Raw genomic sequence first — 12,810 nt, 5'->3', positions numbered from 1 at the left:
ACCTTTGGAATGATTAATGATTGCATACATGCAGTTCTTCTTCAAAACGTGTTATATTCAAGAACATCCTCAGACTTCTTTCTCTTTCTTAGACGTACACAAACTTAATCATTGCAAACTTTACAGGACAGAGCATCGACCTCTAAGACGAAGGAAACTGAAAATGTAATTAAAAACCATTTATGAAGAAGTTTCAGGGCTGCACAATAAAAGTGCTGAAAGAAGAAGTTACTTCAGCCATGTTTCCTTTCCTGCAGCTCTAGCAAGTATGCCAAAGGAGGCTTTTTTTTTTGGTTGGATTAAAAATACGATAATCAACAATGGTGCTGACAAAGACGCCTGCAAGTCCAAAAACGGGGCGTCAGCTTGACTTTTGGTTGAGCTGCAGGCTGCATAAGGAAAAAGGAAATAATGACATCTTCAGACACTGAAAAGACAATTCACATTTGTTCCATGTGAAAGAAAGTATATAGAAAGTGACTGTTTATAAAAAAAACTTGTTTTTAGCACTGAGCTTCTGTTCCTAAACAGCAGACTTGTTCACACTCGTCTTCTTAAACTGGTGAATACCATGTCTTCATAAGCTGGAATTTTAAGCATGTTTTTCTTTACTGCCTAGAGAGATGCCCCTTTTAATGCCCATATAAGGGCATGAGATTGCAGGGCCATATAAGCATGGACACAGCAGTCACACAGGATTGTAAAGAGACAGAGGAGCCTAATTAATCCACTCAAATGATCAAGCTCTAGACGCAGTGTAAGAAATACTGAGGTGGGGCACAGATGGCCTAATGTCCTTTCACCCTCTTATCCCAGCTGTCCTCCTTTATAAATAATGGCACAAACATCCCCAAAAATATATCTTTAAAAAAATAAATTCATACTGAGGTCGTTCTAATATAGTGGATGCAGAGCTGCTCCAAATTAAACTCAAACAGGCAGATTTAATGACTTTATAGTCAGGACGAACCTGACACACCAGATGGATTTGTTTCACACATCCATCTGGAAAACCTTCAACACTTAGCGTTTGTGAAAGGGCAGAGGATTTGAAAAAAACTGTGTGTGTGAGTGTGATTGGATGAATGTTCTGTCTGTCACATCTTTACGGGCCAATAAGAGCAACAAAACACGTGACGTAGCTGCTACCGAGGTGCGCTGAGAAATAACGCAAACCATGGCGTCTATAGACATGTCAGTACACAACTCATGTCGTTTTTGAAAAGAAAACAACTCACTGCTGTTCTTTGTTTTTCTTTTAATGAAGAAATGTCGTCAAGTTCTGATAAAACTGGCGCTTTAGCAGCATCCACGCTAATCTCTTCCACCATAATTGCACCAGCCTCTTGTTGCTGCTTGCTTACGTCACGACCCTGCTGCACCTGAAAGTACTGCCTTTCGACACTGATTGGTCCTGTCACTTTCTAACCGGGCCCAAATTGTTGAGACGGGAGCTTTGCAAGATGGATTCACCAGTGAGAAACACAGAAACAGGCGAATCCATCTGCTTTGCAAGGTTAAGTCAGGACAGGGCTGTCATTGGAAACAATATCAAGCTGCAATCAGGAAAGAATGCACCGGATGAAATAAAAGATAGTTACATCTGGAAACAAGAGAGTGACGTCAGTCATAACTCATTAAAAAAAACCTGAAAAATAAATGTGGTACATTTATTTTCAAAGCTGACACTGTTTAATGAGGAACATCATCTATAAACATCTGAAGACCTGCATGTAAAGGCAGGTTTTGTTTAAAATAAGCATTTCTAGGAAAAATGCAAAGCAAAATGCTTATTTTCCATATAGAATTGAACATTTTGTAACTCACATCAAACCCTGCATGATTCAAATAAAGTAGACTGCATCCTGGAAACCTCTTATTTCCAAAATCATGACTTTCCTTAATATTCTAGAAATCCACATTGTCAAATGCAGCATTTTGCCTTTCTATAATAATATTAATTACTGTTATCTAATAAAAATCAAAACAAACTGAAGTGACAAGGTTGTGGGCTGATGACAATGGGCGTAGAAATTCTAGCACTAAAGTTGCTCCAGTCCAAAGCAGTTAGAAGATTTAGAAACAGCTCGTTTTGATAAACAGACTTTGAAATGCTTACATAGTTCCATAGTGGATGTAGTGCTGCTCCAAATGACACCAAAAGAGAAAGATTTAATTATAAATTTTGCCCCAATATTGGATATTAAATACACACAACAAAAACACTAACTGGATGAAATCACTGATTGAGATGCCACTTTCTTCAGAAATGACATGCATGAAGCTGGAATGAAAAAAGGATGCTTTCTGTTTGTTTTTTTGTCTTGTTTTTCACAGTGAGTATGATTTGATTACAACATATATTTATTCTAAACCTGATGCTTTAAAATGCTGATATACCAGCAAAAACATCCTTATTGTCATACATTAAAAAAGGTTTTATTGTTTTAAATGAGTGTGCAATGATAAAACTCCTAAATATGTGTGAAATAAAAATTCATAATTGAACATTTTGCAGCTAAAATCAAATTGCATGTTCAAATGAATACTTGACTATATTTAAGTCCTGCATTCTTGCATATTATTTAATTATATAAAAGTGTAAAACTGATGTAAATAGAACTAAAAGGCAGATTTTACTGTGCCATTCTTGATGTAGCGAAATGTAAAATTAAACATTTTATCCTGTCATATCTGCACCCAAATGCTCTGCAGTGTTCTTAGGGTTTTGTTCTCAGCTAAGAACCAATCACAGAGGAGAAGACTTTGGTGAATGTCAGAATCTTCTTAAAAAATGCACAAGAAGATTCAATAAAAAAATTAATCTCAGGAACAGTTAGTGGCCAAGGGCGAATGAGAGACTGAACAAATAGCTCAGTACCCCTCACACACTGCTGGACAAAAGCTTGGTTTCTAAAGCTTCAGGTAAGTTTCATCACCTGGACCCTCAGTCTGAGCACTCCCTGGTTAATACACAAACACGCATACACTATACACACGCTCACACTGTGTGTGTTATGCTGATAAATCTCCCGTTTGATGGCTCTCAGGGTAATTATGAAATAAACACTCATGCATGCACACGCAGAGAAAAACAGGCTGCATCACCCGTACTGTTGCAGGAGGACACGACCAGCACGCTTTCAGGGGCGTACAGATGCACAGATTTTTCACACAATGAGCAATTATCGCTCTGGCAGTTTCACATGTTGAAACCAAAGATCTGTCATCAAGTAGGAAAATGAATTTAAAGACATGAAAACTGACACAATTCTTTAAAGAAAAAATAAGAGACATTTTTGCCCTTCCACAGCTTAAACATCTGGATTTACCAACAAATACGCCAAATTTGATTGTTTTTGTTTTTTTTTTTCTATTTGCTTTTGCCCATTTTTCACAAGTTTCTATATTGTTTAGGTGACCGAGTGGTCAAACACTTAAGTAAAACATGATCATGAGCGACACTTCATACTTTAAAATACATTTAGAAAAGATATATGTGCAATTTTCTAAGAGGGTCCAGGGTTTATTTAAAGCAGTGGTTCTCAACTGGTCTGGAGTCTGGGCCCACCACCACCTCCAGTCATGACCCAGATTTCAGAAATTATTCAATCATTACAAAGTCTTTTTGATGAATAATATTGCAGTTTGCACCCTAAATGAAAGAAAACAAGAATGAGCAAGGAGAAAAGACAAAACAAACATACTTAAAGTGTGTAATTATAGAAGGCCATGCATGCATTGTTCTATTTCCTGTAACTGTCCTTAAACAGCATGAACATTTGGTCATTTTAAAGGAATTTCCTCATTATCTTTAGGAAACCAATTTTATCACACAGGAAAGAATATAAATAAGTTGAAACACTGAGAAAAAGACCTACATATACTCTTTATCACTAGAAAATCTAACAAAAAATGTGTGGATGTGCTGTAAGTCCACACACTTTTAAAAACTTTTAGCCACATTTTTTTTTAAGGCACCCGTTCACGACCCACTGGAAATAGCTTTGTGAACCTCTTCGTGTCCTGACCCACCAGTTGAGAAACACTGATTTGAAGTGTAATAAAGTAGCGATGGGAATTATGGTTTAATTTCGTCAACTTGAACTGAAACTAAAACTTGTGGTTGACTACCTTTTTTTCCACGAGGAAAACTAGGCTAGGCTAAAAATCTATCTTTGGTGCCAATACGAAAGTACACTGAATTTTCATCGAGGAGACAAAAAAAAAAGTGCTGGACTGTCCATGATATTTCTCAACCGTGCTTAAAGGCGTGTCAGTATTTAAATCTATAAATTTAAAACCAATTAAAGCTCTGATAGTGTGTTAAAACGAGTGTTTGGCATTCATATTCATTCTACAGTTTTGCTGATAAGAGGATAAACTTGCTGGACAAAAATGTAAGAACTTTTAATTGAATAAAAGTAGACCAAAATGTTTGAGTTTTTCGTTGAAATGTGACTAAAACTAAACAGCATTTTAAACTAAAACATAAGACTAAATTCAAGCTATGTTTATCCACTTGTCCAGGCTGAGAAATATACATTGGTAGTGGGAATTTTGACTCTTTCAATGATCTGGATCATTTGGCTGCAATAAAATATTTTGGCTCTTCATTTGGTCAAATTTCTGCTTTTATGAATCAGACCAATTTTGCAATATTTTCACCTATAACTAATGTGTGTTTATGTATTTTATTGAAACCGCGATTCTATTTAAATTCATTAAAATCTCATGTTTTTCCCCCCAAAATGTCCCATCTTCCAAACCATCTTGCAGGCTGGATGAAATCTGCACACAGGCTGGGCCGTGTAACACCCCTTCTATTAAACATTAATGTTCTACCATTAAGCACGAGGCTTCAGTGTGTGCGCTGTGCCTGTGGTGGAGCAGAGAGGAGAGAAGATCGTTCTGTCTCTATAAGAAGGACAGAAATGTAAATAAAAATACAGGAAATAAGCTCTACCACTAGTCGGTTCACCTCTTTCACATTAAAGAGCCAGCTCAAAGACCTGACTCATCCACGAACAAACAAAAAGCACCAAACATGATGTTGTTTAAAATGCTTTGTGGCGTAGTTGAGATGCTCGCATTGTGTCTGAGTGCAGCAGCACTTTAAGAGAAGGGAAAGACACATGGATGCTTTTATAAAGAATAAAACAAGGCTACAACATCAGTGATGCAGATTTGACTATATTTTCAAAAAGAGCAGCAATGCACAGAAATGCTTACAGCAGTTTTTAAAGAAGTCTTGTTTGGTGTGGAGGGAGGTTGCTGCCTGAACCATCTGTGAAGCTAACAGCAGGAGGACAGTATGCTGCTGCTGAGCTACAAAGACTGTGCAAACATTACTCACTAGCCGCTCTGCGCTCCTTTTCAGGCTGTTTTTTTTTAGATGTTTTGGCCTTCTCTTTAGTGAGGTTTCTCTAGATTTTACACAACAGTATATTCAAAATCAGTTTGACTTAAAGCTTTAACTGACGACAAAGAGCGCTCATTGTTGTGCAGAGGCTGCAGAGGATGACACGACGGGGGGGAGGGGTCTTTAAATTACTCCAAGCTCTGGAAAGGCTTCAAATTTATTGTATAGTAGAAACGGTTATAAATGCATGACTTATTCAGACGTCTGTATCATAAACACAACCATCAGTGGAACCAAAAATACAGCAAATATAATCAAACCCAGATCACTGCATTAACATTTTATCAACATATTGCAAAGCCCAGCAGTAGACTGCACACACATGAGCAACAATTCCAATCAAATACACTCCACTAGAGTATCCACAATTACCTGAGCAGTCCATCTAAAGAAAATCTGTCACCAAAAGCTGTAAAACTTCAAGAAACTTCAAACATTTGCAGCCTTTCTTCTGTGAAGATTTGCTGCTTTTGTGCACTGCTGCAATGTTTAAAATGATGACATTTTTTAAGTGCTTTTTACAAAAGGAGCAGTTTGGAGATTTAGCTTTAGTTTGGAAGATAACAAGCACAATTAAAAAAAATAGGACCAAAATAACCGAATAATAGGTTGATTGAAGGGATACAGCAAGAGCATCACTGATTGCATCAAAGTATACACAAAAAGGGCTATACCTATGCCTCTGCATCTGAAAAAACACCCATCCATCCATCCATTAATTATAATGCTTATCCTGTTCTCCTGTTGTGGGGCGCAGGAGCCAATCCCAGCCGTCCCTGGGCAAAAGAGGCAGAGAACGCCCCGGATTGGCTGCCAGTCAGTTACTAGCATGAAGAGACAACCAGGCACCCCCACACTCAGACCTATGGGCAATTTAGAGTCACCAATTAACTGAAAAGTAGGGATGCACCATTACAGACTCATTTTAGCGAACACTTACACTGACATATACACACCTTTTTATGGTCAAAAACAAAAAATGCCAAGTCTTCAGTAGAACTGACCTCTTACTGGAGTTAATTTTCCTGATCAAATAGCAGGTTTGCAGAGGGATTCCCTAAAACAATCCTGACAAAGTGGTTAAAATACCACAATAAAAACACATTCTTTCAAACTAGCTGTAGTTCAGACACTTTGAAGCTAAAGGAATAGGGATGTAAAAACAAACTAAAGCTCAGGTATGGTCATCAGTTCTGCTTTAAACTACACAAATGTATTTTGCTTAAATGCATGACCAAAATATTGCCTGTGAATGTGGGCAGAAATCGTCATATCTGATGCCAATTTATCATGCATTCTTACTAGGGCTGGGCAATTAATCGCAAATTAGATTAAATCGTAATATGGCATGCTGCAATTTTCAAATCGCAGACAGTGCAATATTTCTTTAACCTGAAAAGTGTCAAAATACCAGTCTGATAAATCTTTTTTCTTTTTTTATGCTTTATACCAGTGTTACTCAACCCTGCTCAACCAAAGAGCCAAATTATTAAAAAATACCTATGCAAGAGCCACAATCTAAGTGTTGAAAAGTGGCAAAAACAGCGTGAGGTAGAAATAACAATAAGTTAAAGGTGGCAAAATTGGTCGAAAAGCAAGAAAAATGGGTGAAAATTGGGAGGAAAAGTGAAAAAAGTGGAAAAAGGGTCAGAAAGTAGCAAAAATGGGTGAGAAGTGACAAAAGACAAGTTACAGTTGGCATAAAATGGTCCAAAAGTGTCAAAACTGTGGCAAAAAATGAGTGAAAAGTGACTCAAATGAGCAAAAAGCAGTCGAGAGTGGCAAAAAAGAGGAAACAAGTGGTATTTAGTGGCATAAGGTAGATGAAATGGGTGAAAAGTGGGAAAAAATGGTGAAAAAGAGCAAAATAGTGTCCCTTTTTAAGGTTTTCTGGGGGAATAATATTTAAAATTAATACATAAAAAAGCCACATGTGGCTCTAGAGCCACGCATTGAGTATCACTGCTTTATACATTATTCAATCCTTTAAGTATCTTTATTTTATTCTATTTTTTACAAAAAGCTTTCTTTTCTTGCTCATGCATTTATTTTTCTTCATCAAAATGAGAATAATATGAGAAATGATCTATATTGCAGGAAAAAATTGCAATTAGATTATTTTTGCAAATCGTTCAGCCCTATTTCTTACCAACAAGCACACATTTTGGTCCGTGGAAAGACCCCAGAGCACATGGAGAGAACCCACCAATGCACAAGAGAGAACAAGCAAACTGCATGCAGAAAGGGGTTCGAACCAGGGATGTGCTTGCGACAACAGTGCTAACCACTGCACCACTGTGAAGCTAAAGCAACCATGGCAAATATAAATCATCTCTTCATAGTAATGAAATAGTGATGATGAAACTACATTTTACTCCCATTCATCAAAACTGTATTCTATCAATGAAGCATGCCCTGTGCAGAAAAAAATCATCCGAACAGAAGGAAAAAGTTTCTGATGATAAAGTTTAATAGATATTTACTCCTTGTCAAAGTTAGTACCGTCTTCATTCACCACTTACAGCGTCAATACTGCTGAACACTTACTACAAAAGCTCCACTTCCTGAACATGAATGCTGCAAATGAGCTACAATTTCTGCAAAGCTGAATCAAAACTTTGAAGGAATTTTTTACTTGATCATTGTGTCGTCAAAATCATGACATGACAAAGCTGTGAAGAAAACCTTCAGTACCTGCCAAAGAGGAAGAGGTGAAGAAACCAAGGATATCCGCTCGCATCTGAGAGGAAGAGAATTTAACTCTTCCTTGGATTACGAAGACAACTTGGTTGTTAGAAAGAGTGATGGAAAATGTAAAAAATAGAGGAATATTTAGCAAAAACTGGTCAACGAAACAACTGCTGTATGGTTTCAAGGGCAAGTGCGGGTATTTGAAGATCTTAAATGCAGGGATGAAATGGAAGAGAGAGAGCTCAGAGAGAGGAAGCGAGTCACACACTTTGCTGCTTCTCTCTCACATTCCCTCACACACCTTCAGCTCACTCACAAGAAGAGACAGGTCTTGAAGGTGTATCAGCGCGAACGGCCGCAAGTCCACAAAAGAAAGTAATCTTATTTGGACGTGGGTCTTCTTTGCAATCAATATCTGCAAACTATATATTATACTGTTATTATATTGTGTTTCAGTGGTTAAACTACATGGATGAGCCCTTTAATTTAAGCACTATTACTTTTATTATATTTTACCTTTTTTTCAGTCTGCAGGATGACACTTGTCATAACAGTCTAAATGGATTCATAAAATCCACAGAGAACAACTTACATGACAGCAGGAATTAAATGTAATCAGGTTGGACTCTGAAAATATGAAGCTACAGTGTTGCCACAGAGCCCTTTTTCATGTCCAAATTGCCCACTTATATTGACTTTCATTAGCATAGTTTTAAAGGCTAGATTTGAGTCCCCTTTCTTACTTTTCAGCCCACACTGAACCTAGACCCCCCCCAAATCCCCCTCCACAAATAAAATAACGAACATCAAAATCACACTCTAAGAGGAATATTTTTGCTCCCATTTCATAATAAATATTGACAAGAGAACACTTCCTGAAGTGCGTCTGTCCACAAATATATCATAGGGGAGACTAGGGGCAGCTGTAACGTATTATTGTAAAGGAAACTTACTCCGCACACGCTCAGAAGGATTTTCTCTCAGCCTATAGAAAACTAGTGGGATCGTTTCACCAGAGCAGACTTTTAACACACAATAAAACATCCTGGGGTTCATTTTGTTCTCTTTGTCTTTTTCCGATGGAGGGGTACAGTGTTTTCCTTCAATCGGGAAAAGTGCAGATGATTTTGAGCTCGAAGTACGATCAATTTTATCTCAAGGTCACTGGTTATAAAATAGCTAACGCTGTTGTTGCTAGCCAGAGTATGAGATTTATCATGGCTGCCTCAGTGGGAGCAGTAGTTTTTCATTTATAACGTAGGGATGCGCGGCATTGGAATTTCGCCGATATCAGATTTTCTGATGTTTGCAAATTAATTTGACCTGACACCAATATCAGTACCGATATTCACGTGTAGTTCAGTCGTAAAACTTCAGTCCTTAGAACACACAATTCAGAGCTTGAGGGTGGACAAATTAACACATTTAAGTCCCTGAAACACACTTTAAAGTGTAAGGGATGATTAAGAATAAAGAAAAAGACTTCAGCTCATGTGTCGGTCAAACGTAAAACTCCACAAACGTATTCTTTCTTACGGCCAACATTTACAGCGGATAACGGAAGATTTTTAGAACCTATGATGGGTTAAAAATATCGGCAGGATTTTTCCACATCTGCTGATACCGATATCACGCTGATTATACCTGCATTAGAGCAGTGGTTTTCAAAGTGTGAGGCGGGCCTCCCCTGGAGGGCGCCACAGAACATCAGGGGAGGAGCTGAACCATAAACCAGAAAAAAAAACAGTGATTTGCTTTGCTTTGCTAACTTCTGCTGTTTATGGAGCAAAATGAATAGACTTAAAGTTACTAGAAGGCAGTGATACTCATCGTGTGAGTATTAGTGGCTCTTTGATGTCTTTGTGTTAAATATTATTCCTCCAGACAACCTTATAAAGGAAAACTTCTTTGCCCCTTATAACATTTTTTGACACTTTTCATCCATTCAAGCTACTTTTGGTCTTAAACACCACTTTTTTCCTACTTTTTGCCCATTTTGCCACTTCTTTTTGCCCTTTTTTCCCGTTTAAGTATCCTTTTGTCATTAAATATCACTTTTTGCCCATTTTTGCCACTCTTGACTGCTTTTTTCTTACTCATTTTTTGCCATGTTTTTGCCACTGGTTACTCATTTTTTGTCACTTCTCACCCATTTTTTTCCCTTTTTATCCCCATTTCGACCCATTGTTGCTGCTTTTTCACCATTTTTGCCACCTTTAACTTAATTTTATTGCTACTTCAAGCAGTTTTTGCCACTTTATACCACTCAGATTGTGGCTCTTGCAGAGGTATTTTTTAACAGTTTGTCTCTTTGGTTGAGTGACGCTGCTTTAAGGATCATCAAAGCAGAATAATCAGGTAGTATTGGCAATAAATTCATTACTGAAACCAAATAGCTGATTACCTGGTAAAGACGGATGTTTCAGAACATTTGCAGACCAAAATATCAAAGATATAAAAATGTTAAAAATATTTCAAATCAGGCATAAATGTTTGAAAATATGGTTACGATGGTTACGGTTTCAATCTGAATCTTTATGTGGGTGGGGGTCTACCGATGAATAATTTTCTCTTAAAGGGTGGCTCACTCTCACACACTTTGAAAACCCCTGCATTAGAGCGTTCATGTTGCTAGATGCAACATCATTGTCATGCTGTTCCATAAAATGAAAAGAGGATACATTGCTTTAAAAAAAAGCAATGAATACCATCTCTATGTGTTTACACTGGGTTTACATTTATACCATTTAATTCAAGTTTAACTCACCAGCTGATATGTTAATCTGAGCCAGTATAATCAAGGCAATTTAAAATCATTACACAACAGTCACCTTTCAGTAGATACACTGAGAAACAGACAGGCCTATACGTTTGCTTTGAACTCTGTCTTGAATCTTAAATAATATAAAACAAATAGGTTAGGAATTTTAGTTGTAGATAAGGGATGTTTTAGTGAAGACACAGAGGGTTAAAATGTTATTTTCATTGCTATATTTCCCCCTACTTTGGTGAGGGCAGTTGTTCATTACATAAAATTAGTCCTGAGATAAAAAAGGGGGACTTAGCGTCACGTTTAAGTGCTATTATACGTTTCTTTTATTTAAATATGGCGGATGCATTTGGAATAATCAGCGTGTTACGACGATAAATATGGAAAAATGTCTGCACAGCTCGCAATAGTTCCATTCACAAAAACTGTGTTGAGTACCTGTCCTCACGGCACCCGTAATGCGCACATTCCAACCAAATCTGGGGCTTATTTTTACTACTCAGTAAACGAGCTTCCGTTCGGTGTATGAATCGTTTACTCGTGTCTATAAAAAGCGAACTTTTAAAGCAGCTTCTCTGTTGTGTTGTAGAAGTGAAGGGTTAATAAAAGGAGGACCAATTAGAAAAGTTAGAATTATATTAAACACGTGGTGTGAGCTGGTTTTTATTGGTGCTTAAATTCAAAGCGGAGGATGATGTTTGAATGCGCTCAGACGGAGAGAGCGTGGTTTACAGTAGTATGTGAAGCAGCGCTGACCTGCCATTTTTTTACGGGATATAATGAAATCTGTCGTGGATATGACCCCAGGAATAATGCTGCTTAAATGAGCTGCGATATTAAAATAAACGTCTCTGATAAATTCATACTCTCTGTTTCCTTTCTGCTCGTGTTTTCCAGGTCTGTCCTACCTGAGGGGGATCCTCCTCCTTCAGTTTACGACCTCCGTCCGCCTCGCAGACTCTTGTTTTGATGTTTTCTTTCACTTTTCTCCCACGAAACAAATTTCCACTTCGAGTTCAATCTTTCTGTCGTCACTGGCAAGAAAAGCGAACCATATTCTTCACTCTCTGTTTGATAAGCTGAAGTCCTCAGAAAGAAAGATGCGAGTTTCCTCCCTTTAAAGGCAGAAAAGAGGAGTTTAAAATGGAGAATTAAAAAGAAAAGCTCGAGGGTGTTACGTCCGAGGCAGCTCGGCGCGCGCGGCTGTCAGAGCAGCGCACGTGAAACGAGCCGTCAGTGAAGATGAAAGGCTCCGCTTCTCCGTTTGCAGCGAGAAAACTACAGCAAAACTAGCAGAGTTCAGGGAATATTGTTGGTTTTTTTTTTTTACTCCAGAGTGTCCTCAGGTGAAACACCTTTCCCCCCTCTGCTCTCCGCTCTCTCCGCGCGCTGTCCCGGCTGCCCGGCGCACGCGAGGGTAACAGTCTCTGCAGTCGGAGATGCGAAGACGGAGAGAGAGAGAGAGAGAGAGAGCCGAGAGCGTCCTCTGTTCCAGCTGCCCTCCGTGAGTGTGAGCCAGCTCATCTCCTCCCGGTAAAAGACGATGATACGCCAAGCGAGGCAGAAACGGAATGCTGGGGATCCCCCGCTGCGTCCAATCCTGACGTCTCTACCGGCAGCGACTGCGTGTGTGTGTAAAGAGTGAGTGTGTGCGCGTGCAGCCTACACGGAGGATCGGTACGGGTGGTTGTTGTGGGGTGGAGGGGGGGTCAGCCGTGACTTTGAACTGCGTGCCCTCACTGTGACAGGTGACGGCGGAGAGCGAGGGCAGCACGAGCGCAGAGTAAGACATCTGGTTAATGGGTTGTTATTTTTCCCTGATTTTGTCCTGACAGGATGCTCACCAACAAAAGTCAGCCTGCGTTAAACTCAGGGAAGACGGTGACTGGGCAGCTTTATGATACCAGAACGTGTCTTGATTACATCT

At 38.7% G+C, this 12,810-nt stretch overlaps 1 protein-coding gene across 1 annotated transcript in view; it reads right to left on the bottom strand.

Moving 5' to 3' along the window:
• The window catches only part of LOC121508424 (teneurin-3), a 168,062-nt gene extending 155,748 nt beyond the window's left edge, over nt 1–12,314 (bottom strand). Inside the window, exon 1 of the mRNA XM_041785279.1 lies at nt 11,792–12,314. The gene's annotated coding sequence lies outside the window, so the exon portion shown is untranslated. The remainder of the gene's footprint in view (nt 1–11,791) is intronic.
• Between the last annotated feature and the right edge of the window lie 496 nt (nt 12,315–12,810).

Source organism: Cheilinus undulatus, linkage group 4, assembly GCF_018320785.1.
Source record: "Cheilinus undulatus linkage group 4, ASM1832078v1, whole genome shotgun sequence".
Classification (NCBI taxonomy): domain Eukaryota; kingdom Metazoa; phylum Chordata; class Actinopteri; order Labriformes; family Labridae; genus Cheilinus; species Cheilinus undulatus.
The sequence above is the reverse complement of the archived record's forward strand: the minus strand, read 5'-3'. Positions and strand labels throughout refer to the sequence as shown.